The sequence below is a fragment of the Helianthus annuus genome, chromosome 16, assembly GCF_002127325.2.
Source record: "Helianthus annuus cultivar XRQ/B chromosome 16, HanXRQr2.0-SUNRISE, whole genome shotgun sequence".
NCBI classification, from domain to species: Eukaryota; Viridiplantae; Streptophyta; class Magnoliopsida; order Asterales; family Asteraceae; genus Helianthus; species Helianthus annuus.
Window position 1 is genome coordinate 185758155 of NC_035448.2, and position 8653 is coordinate 185766807.

Below are 8653 nucleotides of genomic sequence, written 5' to 3' on the forward strand. Positions count from 1 at the left end.
AAGTGGTGGCAGCGATCGGTGGTGCGTGGCGATGATGATGGGTGGCAGTGACAGGGGCGGCGGCGGCGGCCGTCGATGGTGGTTCGTAGCGGCAGTGGTTGGTAGTGGCGGCGATAGTGGTAGTGGTTGGTGGCGGCGAGCGGTGGTGGCAACGACGGTGGTTGGTGGCAGCGGTGGTGGTGGTTGGTGGCGGTGGTGGTTGGTGGCGGCAGTGGTGGTTGTTGGCGGTGGCGGTGGTTGTTGGCGGCGGTTGTTGGCGGTGGTGGTTGGTGGCGGCGGTTGTCACACCCCAACCGATGGCGGAATCATCGGGGCGCGGCACTGAGCGAAACAGATTGTTCAGAAGTTTCCACAACAACTATCATACAATTCAGTTATATAACACGTCCCATACCGTGTCCCAAATAATAACAAGTTATCATAGAAATCAACCAAACAATATGGGAACTGTTCCGACAACTCATGTTCTTAATTATTACAGACCGAATGTAAATATTGTTCTAAGACTTCTAGACGACTAACTGTAAATCTTACTGACTACAGGTGCCAGTACAAGATCTACAGATAATTATGGCCCTGGAACAGGCACGTGGACACTGTCCTAAGGTCACAGGCTCCTAGAAGCTTATTATTGCCTCGCTTCCCTAGCACGCTAGTAGCTTAAACACCTGTCACATACGTTAAAATAAAAGTCAATACATATAATGTAAAGGTGAGTACACAAGTTTGATATAGTATATAGAGTTTGAATAGTTTACGCATAACCAAGCACGTACACAAGGGAAAACGATGCATGTAAATTATCGACATGGGACCATCGATACCAACGACTTCAAGTTGACTGTCCGAGACAGTTCGCAATACATGATTACCACCGTAATCCATGCAAGTAATTGTCCTTAGCAACCCCCGTGTGAACGGGTGCTGAGTCCAAACTATAGTACTACGTTGCTAAAGCAGGTAGATAGCACTCCACGTGTAAACATAATAAACAGCAATCATTTAGACAAGTAATACATGCAAGTAGGTTAGCGTTCAAATAGTTTGTGTTGTTTGTGAATTTGATAGATTACGTATGTAACACCCAAAAGTGCTGAAAGCAAAAAGGGATCGAGTATACTCACAGTGGTTGATCGTGGATTGAAGGGAGCACTGAGAATAGGTTAGCCTGAATAGTTCGATAACACAACGATGAGTAATGCGGAAAAAGTGAACAATGTACTTGAATCGAGTAGGCCATTCGATCGGACAGCAGTTCGATCGAGTGGGCTGTTCGATTGGTTTGGAAGTCCGTTCGAACATCCATTCGATCGGCTGGCTGGCTCGATCGGCTGGTTCCTTCAAGTGGATTGTTTCTTCCTTTGATGTGAAGGATGTGTTTGTGTATGATGGTTTGTACTACCTTTCAAGTTGGCCGATCGAACAGCTGTTCGATCGGTTAGCCCAACCGATCGGCTAGCACTCCATTGTTTTTAAATATGTCACTCGATCGGCTGGCATGCTCGATCGGGTGACATTCCAATGTTTCGAAAAGTCTAAGTGTTTTAAAGTATAGTATCTCATGATTCGAGCAGTAATGATTACAATCGAGTAGCGTAGTCGATCGAACAGTACCTCGTGAATACTACACTTCATGAGTTTGTGGGACTAAGTGCTAGTCGATCGGTTAGCCTAGCCGATCGGCTGGCATAGTCGTTCGGTTGGGCTGTTCGATCGAACAGCCTAGCCGTTCGGCCAGCTTCTCGATTTGGTTAACCTATCACTTAACACTTGGTTATTCCCGTTAATTGTTGATGTTTTAGAGATATTTTGACTACGAGTTGAACCACAAAACTGAAGTCCCCACTTAGCCTACTGACTCGAGCAGGAATCACCCAAACCCGGTCAGAGACGGTTTGGAACCCAAGTTTAACGTTTAACCCGGAATCGGTATATCTCTCGGTAGAACCCGAATCTTGAACCATGTGTTTGTTTAGAATGGTTGTAAATCGGTTCAAGTCTCGTTTTCACCTTTTTGAGTGTAAAAGAGTTGAAAGATAGATGAAAACCCATCTTCCAATCCTTTCCCACCGTGAAATGTTAAGATCTTTGGAAGATTTTAGGTTATTTATGTGGAAATCGGTTAGATCTAGCTTATTCATGGTTGAATGAAGTCAAGAACATGAAGTTCTTGATGAACCCAAGAACACCATGATGACATCACTCAAGAACACCTAGATCTTGGTGATTTCATGGATGAAATCCAAGTTTTGAAAGATAGAAAGATGGAGAATCGATTAATGAACAAAAACGTACAAGGATTAGAGCGAAATACTTACCGATTTGAGAGAAATCTGAGATTTAGTGAGAAGAAGAGGCTGGTCGGTCAGAGCTTTTCCAAAAGTGGAAAGGTTGACAAAGACAGCCCTATTTATAGGCTTCCAAAAGAGGAAAGGGTCAGCTGATCGAACAGCATCCCTGATCGAGCAGCTGTCCGATCGAACAGTCTGTTCGATCGGCTAGCCTGTTCGATCAGGTTGCCCTGTTCGATTGGCTAGCCTGTTCGATCAGGTTGCCCTGTTCGATCGGCTAGCCTGTTCGATCAGGTTGCCCTGTTCGATCGGCTTGCCTGGTTTTGAGTGTTTCGCGATGATTTTTGATATTTCGAGTTCGATGAACGATGATTTGAGAATGGTAGAATTCCTAATCAAATTACTTTTAGTTCCAACTACTATATCTACATACAAGCATCCTTATAACCATTTCGGGTTCGATTTCCATTGAGTTTGATTCACCTTTGAGTCTTGATTGATTTTGATTGATTCACCACACACTTTATCACAAAAGTAACATGCACAAGTAACACATAAGGCACACACACACGTATAAAAAGTACTAAAATCCCCACACTTGAGTTTGATGATTGATTTGATTAGCTTGATTATTGATTGACTAGCTTTATTGCATTGTTACTTCCTATCATTCACAGTCGATCGTTGATTCACAATTCGATTATCGGTCGATTAGTTTGATTATACAACACTTACTCCAAATAATACGAAAATCAAAATGAAACTAAAATGAAATTAATCTTTAATTCCAATAACAGTCAACTCTTGACTTTGACTTTGACTTTGGAAAACACGGGGTGTTACAGTCTCCCCTCCTTTAGGGAATTTCGTCCCGAAATTAGGCCGAGAACCGTACATCGCCGTGTGATTTTACCTATTTGATGCTTCAGATCTATCTGAACAACTGCGGGTACTTGGCCTTCATGTCACTTTCGAGTTCCCAAGTGAACTCCGCGCCTCGTTTGCCTTCCCATCGTACTTTCACAATAGGAATGCGAGAGCGTCTGAGTTGCTTGGTCTGTCGGTCCATGATTTCGACAGGCTTTTCCACGAAGTGTAGCGTCTCGTTGACCTGAAGATCGTCAAGTGGTATTATTGCGTCGTGGTCGGCTACGCATTTCCGAAGGTTCGAAATATGGAAAGTCGGGTGGACATTGCTGAGTTCCTCCGGTAGTTCGAGTTTGTAGGCAACTTTACCGATCCTTTCCAGAATCTTAAAAGGTCCAACAAATCGAGGCGCAAGTTTCCCTCTTTTGCCGAATCGGACTACTCCCTTCCAAGGTGATACCTTTAGGAGCACGTAGTCGCCAACTGCAAATTCGCGGGGCCTGCGTCGTTTATCGGCGTACATCTTTTGTCTGTCCCGGGCCTTTACCAAGTTTTCCCTTATCTGGTGGATCTTGTCAGTCGTTTCTTGCAGAATCTCGGGCCCAGTCAATTGTGAGTGACCGACCTCGTGCCATACAATAGGCGAGCGACATCTCCTACCATACAAGGCTTCGAAAGGTGCCATTTCGATGCTGGAGTGATAGCTATTATTGTACGAAAATTCGACCAACGGTAGGTGTTTGCTCCAACTACCACCAAAATCGATAACACACGCACGGAGCATGTCTTCAATAGTACGAATCGTTCTTTCAGTCTGCCCGTCGGTTTGCGGGTGGAATGCGGTACTCAAATTCAGCGTCGTACCTAGAGCTGCTTGAAAAGTTTCCCACAATCTCGATGTAAACCGAGCATCGCGATCAGAAATGATGTCTCGAGGCGTACCATGATTCTTAATGATCTCGTCGGTGTAGATTTGGGCTAGCTTGGCCACCTTATAGTCTTCTCGTATTGGCAGAAAGTGGGCTGATTTGGTTAGACGGTCGACTATAACCCAAATACTGTCATGACCTGATGGCGTGGTCGGAAGCTTAGTTATGAAATCCATAGCTATACTTTCCCACTTCCATACGGGTATCGGCGGTTGTTCGAGTAAGCCTGAAGGTCTTTGGTGTTCAGCCTTGACTCTTGCACAAGTTAAACAGCTACCAACATAAAGAGCAATATCCCTTTTCATCCCAGGCCACCAGTACTTGTAGCGAAGGTCCTGGTACATTTTGTCCGCACCGGGATGAATGGAATATCGGGATTTGTGGGCTTCGTTCATGATGATCTTTCGCAAATCTGTCCTCCTCGGAACCCAGATTCGGTCCAGATAATAGAATATCCCGTTGGCTTTGCTCACGAGCTGAGTTCCATCGTGATAGATTCGTTCTTTCTTCAACGTACGCTCGTTAAAGCAAGCGTGTTGTGCTTCGCGGATGAGAGCTTCGAGGTTATACTGAGCCTGGATGTTTCGAACACCCATCACGTAATTCTTTCTGCTGAGGGCGTCTGCAACTACATTCGCCTTGCCTGGGTGATAACGGATCTCACAGTCGTAATCGTTGAGAAGTTCTACCCATCGGCGTTGACGCATATTGAGTTCTCTCTGGTTAAAGATATGTTGTAAGCTCTTGTGATCGGTGAAGATCGTACACTTTGTACCATACAGGTAGTGTCGCCAAATCTTTAAGGCAAAGACAACTGCGCCTAGCTCAAGGTCGTGGGTTGTATAGTTCTTCTCGTGGATTTTGAGCTGTCGAGATGCGTAAGCTATAACCTTGTCTCGTTGCATGAGAACACAGCCAAGTCCAAGGTTTGAAGCATCACAATAGACAACGAAGTCATCGCTTCCGTCCGGCAGTGTAAGAATTGGTGCATGGCACAGCATGTGTTTGAGGGTTTGGAAAGCAGTCTCCTGCGCGGTTCCCCACACAAAAGGCTTGTCTTTATGAGTAAGGGAGGTAAGCGGTACAGCAATCTTTGAGAATCCTTCGATGAATCGCCGGTAGTAACCAGCTAATCCGAGAAAAGAGCGAACTTCTGACGGATTCTTTGGCGTAGCCCATCCCTTGACTGCCTCAATCTTTGCAGGATCAACGTGTATACCCCGACTATTCACAATATGACCCAGAAATTGAACCTCCTCTAACCAGAACTCACACTTGGAGAACTTGGCGTAGAGTTGGTTTCCCTGAAGCAACTCGAGAACCAATCGCAAATGCTGCGCATGTTCGGCCCTCGATCTGGAATAAATCAGGACATCGTCGATAAATACAATGACGAAACGATCTAAGAACGGTTTACACACGCGATTCATCAGATCCATAAAGACCGCGGGTGCGTTGGTCAAACCAAAAGGCATGACAACAAATTCGTAGTGGCCGTATCGGGTTCGAAAAGCGGTTTTGGGTATGTCTTCCTCTTGAATCCGCAACTGATGGTAGCCTGAACGTAGGTCAATCTTGGAGAAACACTGAGCACCTTGTAGTTGGTCAAACAGATCATCGATTCTTGGTAAGGGGTATCGGTTCTTGATGGTCAGCTTGTTCAATTCCCGGTAATCGATGCACATTCGGAACGACCCGTCCTTCTTTTTGACGAAAAGGACTGGTGCGCCCCATGGAGAAGTGCTCGGGCGAATGAAGCCTTTTTCAAGTAACTCTTGGAGTTGGTTTGAGAGTTCTCGCATCTCAGATGGAGCGAGTCGATACGGAGCTTTGGCCACTGGGTTGGCTCCTGGAATAAGGTCGATTCGAAAGTCGATATCACGACTTGGAGGTAATCCAGGAAGATCATCAGGGAACACCTGAGGAAATTCTCGGACAACGGGAACATCCTTGACTTCAACTTTCTTTTTCTTGTCCGTCTCTGCTACAACAATGTTGGCCAAGAAGGCTCGATATTCCTTGCGGAGATATTTGCGAGCTTGAAGACAGGACATGAGCTTGAGATCTTTTGCAGTAGTTTCACCATAAACACATAGAATATCACCACTAGCTAGCACAAAACGAATCATCTTATCGGCACACACAACTTCAGCATGGTTTTCACGAAGAAAGTCCATGCCTACTATGACATCGAAACTTCCGAGCTGCATTGGAATGAGATTAATCGGGAATATATGATTGTTGAGCTTGAGGGTACAATCACGGAGCACAGAATTGACAGCAATGGTTCTTCCGGTAGCGACTTCTACTTCGAAGGGTGTCGAAAGATAAGAGCGCTTACGTCTAAGAAGTTTCTCAAACTCAAATGACACAAAGCAGTTATCGGCTCCAGTATCAAACAAACATGATGCATATATACCATTCACAAGGAACGTACCATTGACCACGTTGTTATCAGCTTGAGCCTGGCGTGCGTTGATGTTGAAAGTTCTGGCGTGAGCGGCTTGTTGTTGAGGCTGTTGTTGTTGTTGCTGGGGTTGTTGAGCTTCTTGTTTCACCACTCTGTTCGGGCACCGGTTTGCGAAGTGGTTAGGGTCACCACATGCAAAGCAGGTCCGAACATTGTTTGCCGGGGCCTGTGCAGCTTGAGGAGCTTGAGGAGCAGGTAGCAGGGCTTGATTAACAGCGGCTTGAGCTTGCGTTTGACGAGGACCATAGCGGCAACTCGTAGTGAAATGCCCGTAAACGTTGCAGTGGGCACAGAATCGGCAGGCCACACCCACCGGGTGATGATAGGAACATGTAGCACAGAGTGGGTGGGGGCCGGTGTACGCACGCTTCGCCGGCGGCGCATTGATCACTGGCGCAGTGCGCTGTGGTTGTTGCTGTTGTGGCGGTACTGACTGAAGAGGAGCAGCATTGGTTGCGGCGGCACAACCCTTGTTCTTCTTTCTTCTTCTCGAGGACTTGGAGGCTTGAGTAGTAGGGTTGTCGGTTGATGCGGCAGTAACTTGATGCAACGACTTGGATGGCTTATCCCAGACACCAGCCTTAACTCGCTTGTCGTTAATCTCGGCAGCGAGTAGGTAGGTTTCCTCGATTGATGCGGGTTTGGCGGCGAACACATAATCTGCAACACAATCCGGAAGAGCACGGATGTATTTCTTGATGGTCATTTCGGGAGTCTTGACCTGGTCTGGACAGATAATGCTCAGTTGCTTGAAACGGGCGGTGAGACCAGCGTTGTCGCCCTCCTTCTGCTTGATACTCCAGAACTCATCCTCCAACTTTTGGCGTTCGTGGGGAGGACAGAACTCGTCCATCATGATCGCTTTCAATTCTTTCCACGTCAGCTCGTATGCAGCGTCGTTCCCGCGCTTGTTCCTTTCTGCGGTCCACCAGTCCAAGGCTCGCGACTGGAAGACACCGGTAGCATTGAGAGTACGGAGGTGATTTGGGCATCCGCTTTGACGAAGGGTGACTTCTACCGAGTCAAACCAATGAAACAGAGCCGTAGGGCCATCTTCACCGGTAAACTCTTTTGGCCCACATGCCTTGAATTGTTTGAAGCTAAAAGTAGCTTTGTTGGAGTCTTTGGGCGTGAGGGTTCGGGATTCCTCAGATGACTTGCTTGCGTTCTCGAACACATCACTGACGGCTTTTGCCACGGTCTTAGAGATGATAGCAGCCAGACGTCGATCTCTTTTCTCCTGGCGGGTAAGACGCGAGCGTGATCTAGGTTGTCCAGATGACGACATGGTCTGCAATAGACATCGTCACAGGCTCAACACAACGAATTCGAGTCTCACACGTTCTTAGATCTCTAAAGCTTAGAATCACGTCGCATCTCTCGTCACTTAACACATATAATCACATAAGCACATAATCATAGAGGCACATAAACACAGAAGCAATTAGGGCACATAAGCACAGAAGCAATTAGGGCACATAAGCAATTTAAGCAAATAGAGCACTTAATTTCCTAAACACGTACGAAATTTTATCACAGAGGTAGTTAATGTCACGTAATCCCTCCTTACAGTACTTAGTAGCACACTTAGTTTCCTGACTATCTCTAAGTTTTGAATATAGCGGTCACATACATCACATCGAGTAGCTTAGTATGGCGTAGCGTAGCATACTGGTTTCGTTTAGATCACATCAACAGGGATTTGAATCGAGATAAGATAGCAACAAAAGTCACGCAGATTGATAACAAATGGAGTAATCAACCAATCATAAAACACGTAAACAGGTAAATCATATAAAATCGACAAAGCAACACTCAAAATCGGAAAATGGATTGTCTGCGGCTACTAGACTTTGACTAACCATGGCAATTTAACTATTCGCAGTTGACTTGTCGTCACTTTCGACTCTAGGGAACATGTTTCTGCCTCGATTCTTGGGCATTATGCATGCGCATTCTAGGCCTTACTCGTGAGTTCAGGTCGTTGGAGTCCGTCAATTGCCTTGGCGAGATAAATTAAAGTTGGAATAACTGCCAAGGTTAGGGTTTCACCCCTAGCTCAGCAATTTCTTCCTTGTTTTAAGAAAATCTAGAGG